We start from the raw sequence: 19,888 nt of genomic DNA on the forward strand, positions 1-19,888 counted from the left end.
TATTTTTGAAAGAAAAGCACTGTTCTTTTCAATGAAGATCACTTTAAACTAATCAGAAATCCACTCTATACATTGCTAATGTGGTAAATGACTATTCTAGCTGCAAATGTGTGGTTTTTGGTGCAATATCTCCATAGGTGTATAGAGGCCCATTTCCAGCAACTCTCACTCCAGTGTTCTAATGGTACAATGTGTTTGCTCATTGCCTCAGAAGGCTAATGGATGATTAGAAAACCCTTGTACAATCATATTAGCACAGCTGAAAACAGTTGAGCTCTTTAGAGAAGCTATAAAACTGACCTTCCTTTGAGCAGATTGAGTTTCTGGAGCATCACATTTGTGGGGTCGATTAAATGCTCAAAATGGCCAGAAAAATGTCTTGACTATATTTTCTATTCATTTTACAACTTATGGTGGGAAATAAAAGTGTGACTTTTCATGGAAAACACAAAATTGTCTGGGTGACCCCAAACTTTTGAACGATTGTGTGTGTGTGTGTGTGTGTGTGTATATATATATATATATATATATATATATATATATATATATATGAAATAAACTACAAATTTAGAGTTAAAAAAAATAACAAATTTATTTGTCATTATATCTCATTATGAGAACTTAAATTATAATTATGATTAAAACATTTCATTATTATTATTATGGTGGCTGAACTGAGCTTCTGTACAGTATAACTGACTATTGTGTGGAGATAGCCTAGTTGACGTCGATGACGTAAACAACCTTTGGAACTACGTTACCCATGAAGCCTTACGGCCGGGGCGCTAGCTCATTGGTCAGCAGGTTATCGTAGGAGTGTTCTGATTGGTTGTGAGGCGCTCACGCGAGGGGCGTCACGCGGTAGCTCCGACATCAAGAAACAGAGAGTGAAAGCGGAGTGAGTCAGTTCACAGAGCCGCGGTGGGAGTCGGAGCTTCGGAGTGAAGAGCACAATTTACCCAAGTCGCGGCAACTCTGAGACAAAAAACACTTACAGGGCAGCTTCTGACTCTGGGGTTGGAGGTAAAGTTCATTTTTCTTGTGTATTCTATCGGTTTAATGGACTGACACGCAGGGGTTTGGAGTAGAGAACCAGTTTTAACCAGAATCCGACCGTTATTAACGGTACTTTTTGTCAGTTGAGCTCGAGCTTTGAGCTCGTGCACTGGCCTTTCTCTTTTGAATCTGTCATACTAGCTTAACTAGCCTGCATGATCATATTGAAGTGGTTTTTATTTTATTTTCAGCAAAATTAACGTCAAATGTTCAAACTACAAACCCAAAACTAGTAGCCAGAACCCTGAATTCAGCTTAGTATGCAAAGGCTAACCTGTCATGTTAGACCTAGCATAGAGTTCACTTCACGGCTAGTTTTATTTACCTTTAACACCTTTTTAATAGATAATATCGAAAGCCAAAATTGTCCTGCTTTAATTCTGTTAAAAGGCAAACAGATCTGGACCATACCTCTGGCTGTGCATGTTCAAGCCTGGTGGCAGAGGACAAGCTAAATGAAGCTAAGCTAACTATAGTATAGTGTAAACAAACCCTCACGCCTCACATCCCATCCCATCCCATCCCATCTGATCAGCTTAGCAATGAAATAACAGCAAGAGGAATTAAACCAAGTTTAGATCCAAATTCTGTAAAGAAAGCTGATGGTTCTAGACTACACATTACACATCACATCCTGCTCTTTGTCTCAATTTTCTACTCTCTTATTTTTCCTCCCCAAAGCTGTCACTACTTATTCTTCAACACCAGCTGCTTTTCTGAAAAAGTCATGTTGTGAATCACTCTCTCTATATTTCTCGAACATTCTCTTCATCAGCATCTGTCAAAAGAGATAATGATGAGTGTCTCGGATTATATTTGCATAAAAAAATACTCCTTTTTAAGTCCTAATTATCATAAACAGGCCCTGATGTGCTTGTAACAGTGTAGTACTTTATTAGTAGGATGGATAGTAGATAATGGGGGCAATTCTTCAGCAGAGAGGCCAGAATTATGGACTGATTGCCTTAACTCATCAGCTCGGTGATTTATTACTAAAGTATGGAATCCAAGGCACAATGTACTGAAAACCGTATTTAAAAATCATCACGCCAGTTATAGATAGCAGTGTCACATCAGAGAAATCTCGGCTTGAGTTTTAAGAAATGAAAGTTCGGTTGTTGTTTTTTTTTCTGACACAATCCTGTTACTGGCTTTTCTTTCCTCGTAAAATTATACATTTTGCATTCGGAGTTAAACATAGTGAATATTTCTATGCTTTTTTTTTTAAGCGTCAAAAGAGACCCCATACTGTGTGTGTGTTTTTTATTAATACCATTATCTTGAGTACTGCAACTAAAAAGTTACCCATTTTGCTGTGAATGTGATTCCATTACTGAAGAGCTACCCAATACCAGTTCTTGAATCTGATTGGTCAGAAGGTTGGGTTAATAGCAATTAACTTCTTGATAGTCGTAATTCTGTCATGTTTATATTGATGCACTCATTCTAATAAGTTATTATTCTGCAGTAACAGCTTACAGATCAGAACCTGAATCTGGGTTATTGGCGCATCTCCCGTAACCCGGTACGGAACAGAACTGGACGGAACAGTACCGTCACGTATTTTAATGTGGTGTCATGTATTTTCTTATGTTTGCCTTCCGGGTTTTTATATGCTGTTCCGTCCCATGTATAACAAGTGTTCCCTCCTGTAACACCATTTTTGTGGCATTTATTTGCATAATGTATAATCTTATCTTTTTTGTTCCAGTTTCACAGAGACATCGGTCACGTCCACCATTTTATTAATCGGTACTTACATTAATCATCCCGCCTTTATAGATGAACCCGACCCATCCCGTATGATAAAGTTAGAAGAAAAACAAAATATATTGTTTAGTTATTTTATTGTCAAAGTATAACTTAACTATATTTATTCATTTATTTTACAATTTCTTGCCTCTTTCCCTACCTCTACCTTTTCGTTTCTTCAGGTGACATTGTATACATTTCAAGTTCTTATCTTATTTTTTTTTTTTTGATCTGTGCTTCTGTTTTATGACCCACGTTTTCACAGTCAGTGTGAAACCACATTTTACTTGAGATGGCGCTTGTTCTGCTACACGGGATTTCTTTGTGATGTCACACAGACACTGTGTGACATCACAAAGAAATTAGAGTAATTAGAGTTTAATTGTGTAATTAGAGTTCTGGGCTTTTAGATCAATTTTGATTGAAAATATCATCAATATAATGTTAATACAGTGTGACAGGATATAATAACACTGGATAATCAAAGAATACATGACAGTGATATGTGTGAGTACAAGATGTTAAGTATAAACCCCCTGAATATTTAGAAAATGTAACGTTATTGTGACGTACTGTACTGTCCGGTTCATACTTTCCGTACTGGGTTATGGGAGACACGTTTATTGGCCAAGTATGTTGACACACACACAAGGAATTTGGTTCCAGCAGCTGGTGTGTCTCTAGCGATAGTGTCTGCGTGGGTTTCCTCCGGGTGCTCCGGTTTCCCCCACAGTCCAAAGACATGCAGGTTAGGCTAATTGGTGGCTCTAAATTGACCGTTGGTGTGAATGGTTGAGTGTCTCTGTGTGTCAGCCCTGCGATGATTTTGTGACTTGTCCAGGGTGTACCCCGCCTCTCACCCATAGTCAGCTGGGATAGGATCCAGCTTGCCCACGACCCTGTACAGGCGGCTACAGATGATGGATGGGTGTGTGTGTGTGTGTGTGTGTGTGTGTGTGTTTGTGTGTGTGTGTATGGAAATGTAATGTATAATATAGATATTAAGCAATATAATGATATGCAATCTACAGTTAACAGCTATTCCATGAAATCGAGTCGTACATGAGCTGAGTTGTCTATAATCCATGTACAGTGAGATTGAGTGAAATAATTTTTTATTCTGTCCACATTCACTGGATTTTGAGAAACGGAGCATTTTTATTATTTTTTTGCAGATTTGATAAATAAAAACTTGATAAAACATCAACAAAATCATTTCTGCTTAGAATGTAAACAAACCAGCGAAATAACAGGAGCAATTTGTGACATGCGATAATTCTTGAAGAAAAAATATTTTTTTTTAAAATATTTTTTGGGGTTTTGTTTTTGAGTAGAGGTTTTTGTTTTATTTATTAATCCCCCCCTCCCCCATTCTCGGTTGATTCTGCAGTACGCGCTGCAATTTTGTTTTTCTCGACTCACAGTATATGAGCTAATATCCTCGTAGTAGAGTAGCCAACTGGAGCATACGATTGATTTATATTCAGTGAATGTGGATAGAATAATATACAATGCCTATATGTCTAAAATATCTATTATATAATCTATAGTCTAGGTCACAACCGGCTGTACGTGCTCCTACGGCCAGTCTACGTGCAAGAAACGCACGGAGGGCGTGGTTGTGACGTGCTGATTTTCGAGCCGTAGACTGGCCGCAGACCGGCCGCAGAGGTTCTTTGTCATGTCAAACAAACTCTACGGGTGCTTACGTTTTTTCAGGTTGCAAGACAAACTTACGGCCAACGTGCATCTTTCTCCACGAACAAAAAAAACGCAGTAGTTTGGGAAACGCCAAAAATCGCACGGCCAAAAAATCGTGCGTCCGGTTGTTTCCTAGGCTTAAAATACACTATCTTAGGCATTAAAAATCTAGATCTATAATATACAGTATACATTATAAATATGGTTCTAATATAATACACGATTTAATCATGGTATGGTGGAGCTTTCTGGAAGGATACATTTTTATTTAATGTTTATGGAAGGAGTCTTCAGTTTCAGGAGTTTGTTTTGCTGGTGCTTGGGAATGTGACATGCTGCTATGTGTGGTTTTTTTTTTTTTTTTTTTAAGTTTTCTTGTTTTTTTAAAAAAAGAATCATTTAATCTTGCGTGGGTTTCCTCCGGGTGCTCCGGTTTCCCCCACAGTCCAAAGACATGCAGGTTAGGTTAACTGGTGACTCTAAATTGAGCGTAGGTGTGAATGTGAGTGTGAATGGTTGTCTGTGTCTATGTGTCAGCCCTGTGATGACCTGGCGACTTGTCCAGGGTGAACCCCGCCTTTCGCCCGTAGTCAGCTGGGATAGGCTCCAGCTTGCCTGCAACCCTGTAGAACAGGATAAAGCGGCTACAGATAATGAGATGAGATTTAATCTTGCTGTAACTTCAGTGAGAACAGGAACTAGCTCATCTCGCCTTAAGGACGTGTTGAAACTATAAACTGATAAAAAAAAAATTGGCGTCATTCATTACTGCATTAAAAATCATAAACATCTGCGTTGAATCTCTCTGATAAGATGAGTAAAACATTTCAGGACATGATGTTTTGCAGTAGTGCTGAGCTGATTATTCCTATAAAACACGCTGCCCAGTGTTTTTTATTCCTTTATCACTTCAGCTTACAGTTCACTCTCTGCTCTATATATTTATGTATCTTTATATCTTGTGCTATTTATTGTGCTTTGTAAGCTTGATTTACTACTGATAATTGTTCCATGGGGTATATTGTGTGTGGGGAAGTGAGTTGGATACACACTGATGCTTTTCACTTAGGAAGTTCCTAAAAGAAAAATAAAGTGCTTTGAATTGTATTAATGGCAATGAAAGGCATCGTGTTTTGAATACAATAGCGATATCAGCTGATCAGCTTCTGAGTAAACACGTTACTTGAAGTTTCTCTTCCCAAGTTCTGCAAAAGTCCCTGCGCTTTAATACTAGTGGTGGCAGAAGAGGTGCTTCTTTTCTTTTCTTTTCTTTTCTGGAGATGAAATAAAATGGCTCATCAGTATCCTGTCTGATGATGCGCCTAGTAAACAATAGTATCAGCACTGACTTGGTCTGTCTGGCGTCCAGTCGAGGATGTGAGACCATCATTCCTATCTTTGGTACTGATACCAAAGTAATACTATGGGTAAAAAAAACACAAAACAGTGTCCTCGACATGACCTCATTAACTGCACTGTATTTAAAAAAAAAAAGTTATAGAAACACGCTTTTGTCTTTTTATTCTTGCCTCTTTTAGTGTTTTTTTTTTTTTTCCCCCTTCTGATTCCCTGAATTTTTTTCTATTTATTTATATCTTGGTCAGTTCTTACCACTATATGATGGCAATCCAGGCATGTGAACACTGTCGCGTGTTTCCCCTGGGACACGTGAAGCTAGCAAAAACGCATCTTCTCAAACTGTTGCTCATGTTGCGTCAGAGGGCGGCGTAAAGCTGAAGGTCTCGCATAGACGGAATAACTTGACGGTAAACGCTGGTAGATGATTTTGAGCCTTCCGGGGGTCAACTGGCATATGTTCCAGGCCCTTCCGTCGGAATACGTGAGAGCCGGGGAGCTACCCTGGCAACCGGGAGGGCGTGGCTTTCATCCCTGTAAAGTTTTATTGTGTTGAAAATTGTCGTAGGTCAAGCGCTGGATGAATTCCTCTGCCGCAACCATGAAGACATCCTTGAGGCGTACGTGGGCTACCAGGGATTAATGTAGCATTCTTTCGCAACCGTTGAACTCAAAATGTGAAAAGTTTGCCAAGGGGCCATGGCTTAGTCTTACCGTGGCTATGCCATACATCAGCTGTGAAAACCACACATTGTGCTATACGTTGCTGCCGCCATTGGTTTTACCAGCGTCTTCTGCCGCTACCATCGCAACTACTGAGGCTTCATTTGCGTATTTACTCCACCCAAATTTATGTGATTGGATCACCTCCAAAATCTGCCGGAATGGCCACGGTAGCCCCAGCCACGGTTCTCAATGATCAGCTGGCTATATTTGACCTTAGTATAACTCTCTCTGAGGAGAACGCTGTCTGCCCTCTTCCTCATCCATGAACTTACAGACACCCATGATCAGCTGGTGTTCCTATGATTGACAGATGAGATGGGGTATGCCCCTCCCACTCTGAGAGCATGGCCAGTTTTGCTGTCAAATTCCTGGACACCGATGGCTGTGGCATCGTCAGGATTCAAACTCACGATCTCCGGACAATAAGGCAAATGATTTACAAAAAAAAACCCTTTTAAAAAGGTTATGTTTTAAAGCAAATTGGGTTCTTCAAGAACCTGGCAGTCTCCCCTTTTGTTTTATTAATTTGTTTTACAAATTAATATCATGAATATCGCTCTAACTATTAAGACAGGTTTTGTGTGCTGCTGTTTTGAGATGTCTGGAATTCCATTCAGGTGATCCATGTTTTTTCTTTTTTTTTTTTTAAATATATGAAGAGTGTATGCACTATTTTAGTCCTTTTCTCCATCATGACACACCGCGCTAGCGTAGGAGTCGGCAAATAAACACAGACAAATTTCCCCGTCCATCTACCGCCACTCTTAATTGAGTCACTCTGCAGAACAGAACAGGATTCAAGAAAGCAAACACACAGAATATATACAAGCATTCAATATGGATTTACAGACGCAAAGGTAAATAATACGGAGAAACCAAAATGTCGAAGCTGGTGGTCTCATTGGGGGGGGGTTGCAAAAGAGAGTTTGAGCTGATTTTAAAAAGTAGCTGAGGTGTATTTGTAATGTCGTTGCATGGGTTGACTCGTCTAGAAACTGATTATTGATCTTGGAATAATATTCCTGTGATGCATCAGGATACACTGTATGCAAAGCTGAAGTTGTTAATCGAAAGAAAATGAAGTTCAATAATATTTTTATTTAATGTCTACAAAGCTACAATGTTTTAGTGAAAAGGTGGGACAATAAAACCTCTGTACAAACTTGGAGCATTTTAAAATAAAGATTCAGTCCTCTCGAGACGGAACTGTGTGTTTCATGGCGAATGTTATCGTGATGTAGATATTAAATCATCAGAGTCCTGTTTGGGAATAATGCGTCATCAGCTTATTTAAATAAAGAGAGAAATGACTGCAGATTAGAACCTAGTGGGACCTTCATGTTATCGTTATATTAAAAAAAAAAAAAGATGCATTTTTGGTTATCAGCAACTAATCTGCAGGGTGTTGGATCTGAATTCAGAACAAACTTGTGTTCTGAAAACAAGCAGTAATTATAGGGTCCAGCCGAGTCCTACATCACCTCTGTACACACAGCAGGCTTTATGTTGGAGCGCTGTATTTTTATTATAATCGAAAGTTGTATTTTTAAACTGGATTCTAAGATGTATGAATCTAGTCTCGCCATTCTGACAACTTTATCGATTTTGATTGAAGTTCAAGTGATGTTCCTTGAAATGGTCCCGATCAATAGGAGTTACTCAGCCTGTGAGAGGGATTTATCAAAGTCCCTGAGCATCTTAGACCTGACAGGTTTCGTGACGTCTCTTCTCCACATGCTTGTTCCACTTGTGACGCTCATGTGTTTTTATCAATTAGCGTTCCGCGTGATCTGAGTCCTTACACTGAGACAAAGTGCTGCCCGGGTGAAAAAAAACGAACACAAGCCTCGATGTTGGTTTACAATTGCTCTGAAGTTGGTGTTCCTGGCCTCTGAATTGAATAAAGTATCAGTTTAGAATCAGAATTGTATGAGACTTTATAATAAAGACAAGTGTAAAGATTACCTGTGTGATAATTTATACCTGAGTGCAGAGCGGTATGGTCTGTTCTCAATTCTGATTGGTCAGGAAGCTGTTGATTTAAATTTTACACAACAGCAGTTCTGATAGTAAAAAAAAAAGTGAGACTTATTAGAATATTATTGTTCATGTTTTTATTTGGCACTATCTTTGGAAGGAGTCTCCAGTGTCGTTGCTTCGTAACATTAGAAGTAAATGTGTAACTTTTTTATATTTTCCACCATGGGGGAAGTCCCTCAGGACAGATAGAATTTAAGTTTTGTGGTTTCTCCAGGACACGGTGGTGTAGTGGTTAGCGCTGTCGCTTCACAGCAAGAAGGTCCGGGTTCAAGCCCAGCGGCCGGCGAGGGCCTTTCTGTGCGGAGTTTGCATGTTCTCCCCGTGTCCGCGTGGGTTTCCTCCGGGTGCTCCGGTTTCCCCCACAGTCCAAAGACATGCAGGTTAGGTTAACTGGTGACTCTAAATTGAGCGTAGGTGTGAATGTGAGTGTGAATGGTTGTCTGTCTATGTGTCAGCCCTGTGATGACCTGGCGACTTGTCCAGGGTGTACCCCGCCTTTCGCCCGTAATCAGCTGGGATAGGATCCAGCGACCCTGTAGAACAGGATAAAGTGGCTAGAGATAATGAGATGAGATGAAGCACATGCGTACATGTGGTGAAAAACATTTCAGGATGTGCTTTTATAGGAACATAATGAATGATTTGCGTCAGATTGCAACAAACCAGTCGTTGATTATTTTCTGTCAACATCATGTGCCGTATATGATATGATATAGATTATTCTTAACATGGCTATCATCTGTACTTTTTGTAATGCTGACCGGATCTTTGAGTCACAAGTAACTGATTGGACAGCAAAATATATCTGTGAACCAGACGTTTCGTTTTCCAGTATGGTCGGTGTTAAATAATTGATTTCTTTAAAGATGTCATTGCATGTTGTATCATTATTTTATACATTAATGCACCACTAATGCAGTCTGGCTGCACACTTGTATATTATGGTACAAATGTAAAGCTAAATTTTATGTATAAAAATGTCTAAGTATATGATGCATTTTTGTCATATTGCCTTCATCTCCTCGTCTTGCAGTTTGACCGCATGTTAAAGTGAAGGAAGGGGAAAGTGTGTTCGTTTCAGTAAACATGCCTGAAATCTGGGCTACAGCCTGAGCGACGCAGGTTCTCTGTTCTCTCCACGGATACCTGACAGCACAGTGCCTCACATTCCATAGTTCCATAGGATGTCAGCGTTGCCAAGGAGATGGACTCCAGTGTCCCATACTGTGTGTGTTGTAGGGCTGATGGTCCATGCCACTACACACACTATGATTGGGAGTTCACTTTGGAGCTAGAGAGCTCATTTTGACCTTGGCAGTGTGTTTGTGGAGCAAATGGAGCATTTGACTACCTTATGTGACGTTGGTACTCTCGAAGAGGGTGTGAAGGACAAGTTAAGCTTATTGTTCTGCTGCGTGTGTGTGTGCTTTAAAAATAAATTCAGTGTTCGTCATCAGGGCTAGGTGAGGTTTTTTAAAAATATTTTATTTATTTAAAAAAAAAAGTTTTACTCAGTTTTTAAATTCTTTGCTAAGGCCAACATTCTGTTTCTGAAATTTCAATGTCATGATCTTTCAATGAGTACAAACGCTTCAAGCAGTGTGACGCTCCATATTGAATAAAACAACATGATTAAAATATCCTGTCATGATTCTCACAATAGATGGGTTTATTTTTCTCAGCAGTACAGCAGTGTTGTGTTAAAATGACTTGGACAGGACTACAAAATTATTTAATGTTTTTAAAAAATTTCTACAAAAATTTAAATTTCTAAAAACTGAAGATGAAGAAAATCTGTACTTGTTTTAACATTTAAAAATATTTAAGGTTTAGTATTTTTAACATTTAATTCACCCGCTCTAGTCAAATTATGTTCATATTTATTAAAAAAAAAAAGGTTTTAATCTGGGCGGCACGGTGGTGTAGTGGTTAGTGCTGTCGCCTCACAGTAAGAAGGTCCGGGTTCGAGCCCCGTGGCCGGCGAGGGCCTTTCTGTGCGGAGTTTGCATGTTGTCCCCGTGTCCGCGTGGGTTTCCTCCGGGTGCTCCGGTTTCCCCCACAGTCCAAAGACATGCAGGTTAGGTTAACTGGTGACTCTAAATTGACCGTAGGTGTGAATGTGAGTGTGAATGGTTGTCTGTGTCTATGTGTCAGCCCTGTGATGACCTGGCGACTTGTCCAGGGTGTACCCCGCCTTTCGCCCGTAGTCAGCTGGGATAGGCTCCAGCTCGCCTGCGACCCTGTAGAACAGGATAAAGCGGCTAGAGATAATGAGATGAGGTTTTAATCTTGGTACTGATGTTCTAGCAATGTCTGTCCTGCGTAACACACTGGAAACAGATTAATCGGCTAAATTGATACTGTAGTACAAATTAGGGTGTTTTTTTTTGGGGGGGGGGGGGGGGTGGACCTCTTGATAAAAAATAAATAAAATAACCATGAGGAAATTTGCACTGCATTACAGATGTTCAATGTTTTTGCTTTTCTGAAAGACGGAACAGAAACGTAAATACGGAAGATGAAGGGAGATGTCCAGGTTTCACCCAAAAGTTTTGAGTGTTACAAAGTGAAAGGAGTCATGAGGAAAATGTTTCATGACTCCTCTTTTCAGTTTTTATGAAGCAGCTAACACCCTGCACATTGAAATTTTGTACAGGATTATAATACAAAACGTAAATGTTTTCAATAGAGGTGTTAGTTTGAATCTTTTTTTTTTTTTTTTTTTAAGGTTTGATAACCTTGTCTAAAAATGTCTCCACTGTTTAAACAGTGGAGGGCGGCACGGTGGTGTAAGTGGTTAGCACGGTCGCCTCACAGCAAGAAGGTTCTGGGTTCGTGGCCGGCGGGGGCCTTTCTGTGTGGAGTTTGCATCTCCCGGTGTCTGCGTGGGTTTCCTCCGGGTGCTCCGGTTTCCCCCACAGTCCAAAGACATGAGGTTAGGTTAGAACGAGATTGCCTTGGGCTGAGGTGCCCTTGAGCGAGGCACTGAACTCCCAACTGCTCCCCGGGTGCTGTTAGCATGGCTGCCCACTGCTCTGGGTGTGTGTGTGTGTGTGTGCGCGCATGTGTGTGTTCACTGCTTCAGATGGGTTAAATGCAGAGAGGAATTTCACAAGTGTGTGGTGAATTAAGTTGTGCTTTTTTTTTTTTCTTTCTTTAAACCTACACAAGCCTGTGGTGAAGATGGAAAAAGGAACATTGATGATCTTTATACAGTTAAGTCATTGTATGCTAAAATCCTCTAGTTGTGCCTCTTTCTTTGAAAACATATTTTTGAGGAAGGCCTTTCTGTAAAATCTCTTATATTCTCGGTGTTTGTCATGTTGGTTTAAGCTGAAAAACAGTGTTGGTGCTGAGCTTTAGAAGAATCGAACTAGTGTGGTAAGCTTTAGCACTGTTTAGACAGACAGACAGACAGGTGTATGGTTGTTGTGTTCAGTAGCGGCGTGGCGTGTGTTTGAGTTTGATCACCATCGTGTTACGAACATGCTGGCAGCAATGTAACATTCTTAACCGTATCGGAGAAACGGAGGTTACTTTAGCATAATACAGTCACTGTCCAGTTATGATACTTGTTATGATGCTCAAGACGGTCTCCTCAACCCCAAGTTCAGCAAGTGATGTCAAATCAGCATGGCTGTTTACAGCATCGATAAACAACACCTGTGCTTTTAAATGAGGTATACCATTTTGTACCAGTATTTATTTCGGTAGATGGACACCTCGATGGATGCTCGTACTGAAGGCAGAATATTTTAATCTGCAGCATGACACCTGAATCATGAGTGAAGAAATTTCCTCAAGATTGTAATAGTTCTAGTAGCCATGACCTAATGTACTGCTGAATTTCAGATAACGTAGATGACGGTTATTAGAGTATAGAGTAATTTCTTGGCCTCTCTCTCTCTGCACACATCCAGAACAGTGCAGTGTGAAGGTGTTGAGTAGGGTATGAAGACTCCAGCCAGTGTGGCTCCTAACTCTCCTGGAAACAGCTGTTTCGCAACCCCACTCTCGCCGCTGTAACTGGCACCCCTTCAGTTTCATATTTCACTCCCATGCATGCAGGGAACCTGCTTTTCTTGCACACCCTGTCTGTCAGTGGAGTCCTGTCAGTTACAGTCTGGTCACATGACTGAAAGACAAAAAGCCCTTTAGAATGGATTACTTGGTGTGTCTGCAAGTCATATGGCACACAAAGCTCCAATATCCGCTTTTGTTTGGACTCCCTCATCCCCCTCGGTTTGCTGGTTTTGTTCTCCAGACCTCCCTCCTCTTCTCTCTTTCCACTATGCAGGGGAAAAAAAATAATCAGATCTTTTGGCCTAATAGTTATGCGAACTGTCGGGACATCGTTCGCTTGCACCACTGACGTCTAGACACAAAGGTTTTCACTGGTCTTTGGGGATTTTCGCAATACAATGAACTCATTTGTTGCACTTTTTGTGAAATGGGCATCTGAGATGTTAAGTAATATTTATTAAGTCATAGCAAACTCCCTTTATGACTGCATCATGCCATGGAACACTCTAAGCAAATGTTTGTTTTATGTATTAACGATTCAGTTAAAATTTTATCTCGTGACTCACAAGGTCACATGATTGCTTCTGTGAAATTAAATATCAATTCATTTTATTCCGTGTCTGACCTCTTCATGAAAACGGTACATCAGATAAATATATTCACCGGACACTTTAAAGTGCCATTCCACCATTGGATGTATTCTTTGGTATAAAATACAATATATTTTGACAACATATATAAATGGTATCACTTCAAAATGATATATCAAACATAATTTTTTGACAACGACAAGTATATTAATTTTGCAACCAAAGTCACCTACCCTTTTAATTTCCGCGCGTGATGTCATCGGCAGGTTCCCCTTCTTGTGTACCACGTGACGTGTGATGTGGCACATATCAGCAATGGCGGATAGAACGCGATAAAAATAATACCAATAAATCTAGCTAATACCAATAAATCTAGCTAACTGAATGATTAACTCAATTTTTTGCAATTTTTTTTTTGGCCCCCATATACGAGGAGAAATGACTCTCTCACTTTGGGGGTTTCCTGGTCTAAAAATAGACCGACACGTGGTACACAAGAAGGGGAACCTGCCGATGACATCACGTTTCACTACCGCGCGGAAATTAAAAGGGCAGGTGACTTTGGTCGCAAAATTAATATACTTGTCGTTGTCAAAAAATTGTTTGATATATCATTTTGAAGCTAAAAGATTTCTGTCTAGTCATGTTGTCATAAAATATATTGTATTTTATGCCAAAGAATACATCCAATGGTGGAATGGCACTTTAACAGGAACTTGTTCTTGATTCTAAGGGAGTAGAACCCAATGTGGTCTTCTGCTGTTGCATGCTGAGATGCTTTTCTGCTCACCACAGTTGTCAAGAGTGATTTATGAGAGTTACTATAATCCTTCCTGGCCATTTTCCTCCGACCTCTCATCAGCAAGGTGTTCGTTTCCACCCACAGAACTGTCGCTCGCTCGGTGAAGGTTTTTGTTTTTCCACACCGTTCTGTGTGAGCTCGAGACTGCTGTGTGTGGAAACCCCCAGGAGATCAGCAGTTTCTGAAATGCTCAAACCAACACCCATGACACAGTGAAAGAAAGTCACACTTCACTATGCAATCACAATTTTTCCCCATTCTGATGTTTGAACATTAACTGAAGCTCTTGATTTGTATCTGCATGATTTGATGCATCAAGCGATCGGCTGATTAGAGAACAGCAGGTGGATGGGTTTGGCCACTCGGTGCACACACCCATTAAAATTAGTGTCAGTTTTAATTAAAATTATACCACTTACTCACTATTTTAATAGTATTTTGCAGGAGCCATAAGTACTTTTGTCATAAATATTATATACTGCTATAAATATTTTACTTTTGAGTCAGTTTATCAGAGCAGTTATAGGGTGTTCACACGGCACATATTTGCATCGATGCTGCACCGATGTATTTTGTTGCGATATATCTTACACCGGTGTAAATTTTGCGCAGCGTTCACACGTCACAACCCTGCTTACTAGAGAGAAGCGTGTTAGCACCGGTGCAGCCCCACTCGCGTTCACACGGCAGTTTCTGCGACCGTGTTATAGTAGCAAAAACTATTACTATCATTTCCTTTGATAGTAATAAAGTTTTGATATTTCCTTTTATTACTATCATTTCCTATCATTATTACTATCATTTCCGATAGTAATAATGCGGAAATGAAATATGCGCATGCGTCAAACTGTACTTCTTTTTCCCGGTTGTCATGGCATCACCAAGCGCCGGGAAAACAACGTGGATGAAGACACCAGTGTTGCCAGATATTGCTGACGTTTTCCATCCCAAAATATGTTCAAATCCGTCAAAATGCACTTAAAACTGCCAAATCTGGCAACACTGGAAGACACGCAGTTCTGTTGTTGTTGATATTCGCCATTTTGGAAGCGCAAAATACCAGGATGCAAGTTATGCAATGCCCGTATGTAATCAACTCTCCTCACGCATAGTGAGTCTACCCCTGTAGCGTTCAGACGTCCCATTTTATATCGGTGCTGCCCCGCAAACTAGCATTTACTCCGGAGTAAATTTCTTAAACCACCTCCCGAGCAGGGTTAGATTTGCACCGGTTTAAGCAGCTTTCAGGGGCTACACCGGTATAACTTGTACCGTGTGAACGCTCTACCGGGGCAGCCCCGGTGCTACCCCGGAGTAAAAGTTGCCGTGTGAACACCCCTTTAGTCAAGCAAACACCTTTTTAGTTTTTTTTTTTTTTTAATCCCTCTGTACAGATCTATATGTTAATCTTCTGTCATGTCAGCAGTACTGAATCTGTTTAAGCCATTTATCTACGTAGAGTGAGTTTTACAATTGTGTGTGTCATAACTGTTCTCCTCTGACAGTCAGGACTGATTCTTCATCTTACAACAGAGGTCAAGTGTGTTCTTCGCCTTGAAGAGAGCCACTTGATCACTCCTTCAGCAGCGTACACACACTTGCACTCCACCCTCTTCACTTTCTAATTGGCCCAGTTAGAGCTCCACGTGTTTCCAGAAGGGTGGAACCGGGCCGTTTTTATTTTTGGAGCAGGGGAAGTGGAGACGGCGAGTCGTCACAGAGGCAGAAAAGTTGTTTGAATTTGTTAGTAATATTCAGAGACAGTTTTCATGGCTCCTGTACTGCTGAGAATCTGTACGGACCCTCTTGTGCTCAAGTTTATACTTGGCAACACCAGTGCAAACTTGCTCACCTGTGTGTCTTTTCTACATGTGGAGGATTAAAAGCAGAGTCCACTAGATGATACGTCCGAGCCAAATCATCCCTGTCCATCTGTCGATGTTTCACACTGACGAGCTTTCCACTGTCCTCTTGTCTTGAATGTTGTCCTGAGCTGCGTCTCAAATCAGGCATTCTGACTTTACATTCAAAAGTATTTAATCATATAGAAAATCCACAGGACTGGTCGTCCAAACTGCGTAGAACAGTGTACATTTGAGACATGATGTAAGTTTGTTTAGTCAGTAAAGGAGACAGTGTTTTATGGTGCTTTACTGCCTTCACGATTTTTAGATTGGATTAGATTAGATAAAACTTTATTGATCCCTTTGGGCGGGTTCCCTCAGGGAAATTAAGATTTATGTTGGTGTTTGCAGCCATCTTGCGTACATGTCGATAATTAAGTTATTCACCGATCTTCACTGAGCCTGAGGTGGACACTTGTTTTAGTGTAAATACACAGGTGATTTATTTAAAAAAAAAAATCATATTAAAATTCAAAAGCGGCATGCAGATGTGTCACAGACTTGTCACTTAGCTAATGCGAGTCACGAAATCCTTTGTTTTGAAACCGATAATAAATCCCAATCCCACCTTACCTTTGAATAGTTTTAGACCAAACTTCATAGCATCTTTAGTGCTTTTAGGAATAGGATTTTCTTTCCTAATTTGTAATTCTTCCTCACTTATGGTGACAAAGCGATTGGCTGCCATTTTGCTGAGTCGCTCGAGGTGATTATCGAGAAATAGTCCGAATTTCTCGACCAGTCAGCACGCAATGTTTTTTTTTTTTTTCTATAATCACCTGCGTATTTATACTCAAAGCTAATCCATCCTTTAGACTTTCTGAGCTTTTCTGACACCGCAGCCTTTTCTCAAATCTCAAACAAGAACTGAAGGCAGTATTGACCTAACACTCGCGGATCTTCAGGTCAGTTGTGTGTAGTTTTGGTGTCTCATACAAGTTATTTGTAATTTATTTATTACCTCGCCTGGGATGGAGTCCACCAGGGCGTGAGGTATTGTTTTCAGTCAAGTTTATTTTATTATTTTTAAAATTTTATTTTTTGTTTACGATGTTATGGGAAATAGTCATGAAACTTTCAGGATAGATGGGCATTGGTCTCAAACAGAACCTCTAACATTTTGGGGATCGTCTGGTCAAGGTCACCAAAAAGGTCAAAATCGTTTTTGTTGTGGCCCCTGCCTCATGTAGAGGCGCTAGCCACTACATCATCGTGCTGTAAGAATAAGTGTAACAGTCGTGCACTGCGTATGCACATACACATGTTCCGATTAAACTGGCCGGTGAGTGTGTACAATGTGGTTCACCATTCGAAATAAATGGATGAGACTAAAGAAATCGCTTTTAGACATGTTTATGCTTATTACAGAGGGAAAGTGCAGTCCACTGAGCTCTCGCACCGGACCATTTCCGGGGGGAGTTTGGGTCATGGCGACAGCATGTGTATGTCAGTCTTGGTTCAGAGGTTTCAGTTTCGAAAACTGTAAGAGTAGAATAATATAAAGTACAGACACTTGGTATATTTTATTTTTGATTTTTAAATTTGTTCGTTTTTGGATTACGCTTCATTTTTGTGGCTACTGACTCATAGAGTAAATATATGTATGCTATATTTACTGTATGGACATGGGATCAGAACTATTTTATTTATAAGCAGGAGCCACATGGACCCATAGGGGCCCTATTTTTTTCGTCATATCTTCCTTCATATTCAAGTGCTACCGGGCGAGGTTTGTTTTGCCTGGCGATACTTGTTTCTGTTTGTTTTCCAGTAGAGTTTTTATTTTGTCCTTGGTTGGTTCAGTAACATGCTCTGCCATTTTGTTTTCCTCTATTCACGGTATAGACCCTTTTCAGTCACGTGACCTTCGTAAACGCAACTGCCATTTTGGACATGTAGTGGACTTCGGCTTGAATCGGTTTGAATGCGAGGAAGGCGACAAACATAAAAGAAAAAGGAGTGAGATGCAGAAAACTGTATTTACTAGTTTACTGTAATTATGATCTGGCAGCTATTTAGACCGGATCCAGTGTAAATGGCTGCCGGAGCCAACGTCCGAGCTTGCCGGAGCGCACTCCGGCCGGCCGCGAGCTAGCGCGCTCCAGAACCTCGGACGTTGGCTCCGGCAGCTATTTACACCTGGATCCGGTGTAAATAGCTGCCAGATCATAATTACAGTAAACTAGAATGGAATGTTAACAGCAATGTAATGCCTTTTCTGGCTAATTTTATTCGTCTTACCTCCAACAAAGTGGTCACTACACAAGCGTTGGTATGCCGCTGCTGTTGGCAGCTTCAAATCTAGGTTAAAGACCAAGCTGTTTTCAGATGCTTTCTGTTAAATAATTAATATTTTTACATTTTTTATAATCTTTACTTTCTCTGCATGTTTTAAATTTACTTTAATTTTATTCTATTTTATTCCGCTGGTTTCTTTTTCTTTTTCTCCTTTTTTCTTTTTGGCATTTTATTATTTTAGTTCTACTGTTGTTTAATTCTTATTATTTTCTTTTAATTAATTGTTTTAGATTAAAAATAAAATTATTTTATGTAATTTTATTTCTCTATTGTTTACTGTTTTTGTTTTTGCTTCTGTAAAGCACATTGAACTGCCATTGTGTATGAAATGTGCTATATAAATAAACTTAACTTGCCTTGCCTTGCTATCCATCTTCTCCGTCGGTCAGCATCTACCGGGATCCGATAAAATGATAACCCTTGCCTTGTTTGTTGATGGTTACTACATCCAGGTGCACAACAATATAGTGGCATGATGGAAGTCTTGCTGAAAATAAACACTTTCTTTGCTGCCGTTCCTCAATGTTGGCTGTGGTAAACTACTGGTAGTACATGTCCAAAATGGCGGCCGCGTTTGTCGTGACGTCACGTGAAAAGGGTCCATATGAGCTGATCTATCCTAGTATTACAATAGCCAATCAAGAGTGCACGATTGCTCATATCCAGTGACTGTGAATAGAATAATAACTTTTGTACTACCTTCATTTCCCTTCTCTTTTCTTTTCTTTATCGTTCAGCAGTCTATAAAAAGAGAGCTCAGATTTTCTTATTAAATCTATTCGTGCAGTCAAGCACCTGGCAACACTTGGGGTGGTGGGGGGTTTTTTTTGGAAGGGGGGGGCACGCTTTAAAACATTATAATAAATAATTTGGTTAAAATTTGGGTGGTAGTGCCAAGAATAGCTCATGTTCTTGATAGTCTATTGATTTTATAAACTACTCCAAACAAGTGGTGCAGGTTTCCGTTTATTTATTTAACAACAAACCCCCCACCCCGGCAAATGCAAAGCTGTGGGTACGTGGACGAGTTTTGCAATGTTTTACGTCAGTTGGCATTTTTACTAAATTGTGGTGGAAACCTCATTTGAAAAGCTCTTTCAGCGCCCCGTATGGTACACCTCTGACCGTGAGTGTAAAGGTTAGTGAAGGGTGTTCAGTCGGTCGGTCTTGGTAATCATGTGCTTGTTATAGTGAATTGTTCTAAAAATTCTCAAACTGACAAATGATGATGGTGTATCTTTCATCATTTCGCTAAATATAGCTACATAAATATATACTGGGTATGGTGTTTATTTATTTATTTTTTTTTCTTCTTCTTCTTTCTCAAACCCCATTTGTTCCACTAGCTGTTTCTCCCCCACACGCAGGCCTATTGGAACGGATTCCATTTCAGTTTCACCTTGTCTGTGACTCCAGATCGAGCTTGTTGAGCGCACTTGATAAGTATGTGTGACCTTCTTTAGCACCTTCTGGATGTGTGTTTTAGTTTGGAAGGCCATGCAAGAGTAGTGTTCTTGTCTCCGTTTGTTTGCTGGCTCGGACAAGCGCAATGACACACCAGAGGAGTTTGTACAAAGGCTACACTTTTTTCTTTTTTGAGCCTGCAGCTGTGGTCATGCTTTTGAGTGAGAATGAGAGTA

The 19,888-nt window shown here is 40.2% G+C and overlaps 1 protein-coding gene across 1 annotated transcript in view; it reads left to right on the forward strand.

The window, feature by feature from the left end:
• The first annotated feature begins 898 nt into the window (after window positions 1-898).
• Window positions 899-19,888, forward strand: part of adipor2 (adiponectin receptor 2) — a 68,684-nt gene continuing 49,694 nt past the window's right edge. Inside the window, exon 1 of the mRNA XM_060903427.1 lies at window positions 899-1,023. The gene's annotated coding sequence lies outside the window, so the exon portion shown is untranslated. The remainder of the gene's footprint in view (window positions 1,024-19,888) is intronic.

The sequence above is a fragment of the Neoarius graeffei genome, chromosome 21 (genome assembly GCF_027579695.1).
Source record: "Neoarius graeffei isolate fNeoGra1 chromosome 21, fNeoGra1.pri, whole genome shotgun sequence".
NCBI lineage: Eukaryota > Metazoa > Chordata > Actinopteri > Siluriformes > Ariidae > Neoarius > Neoarius graeffei.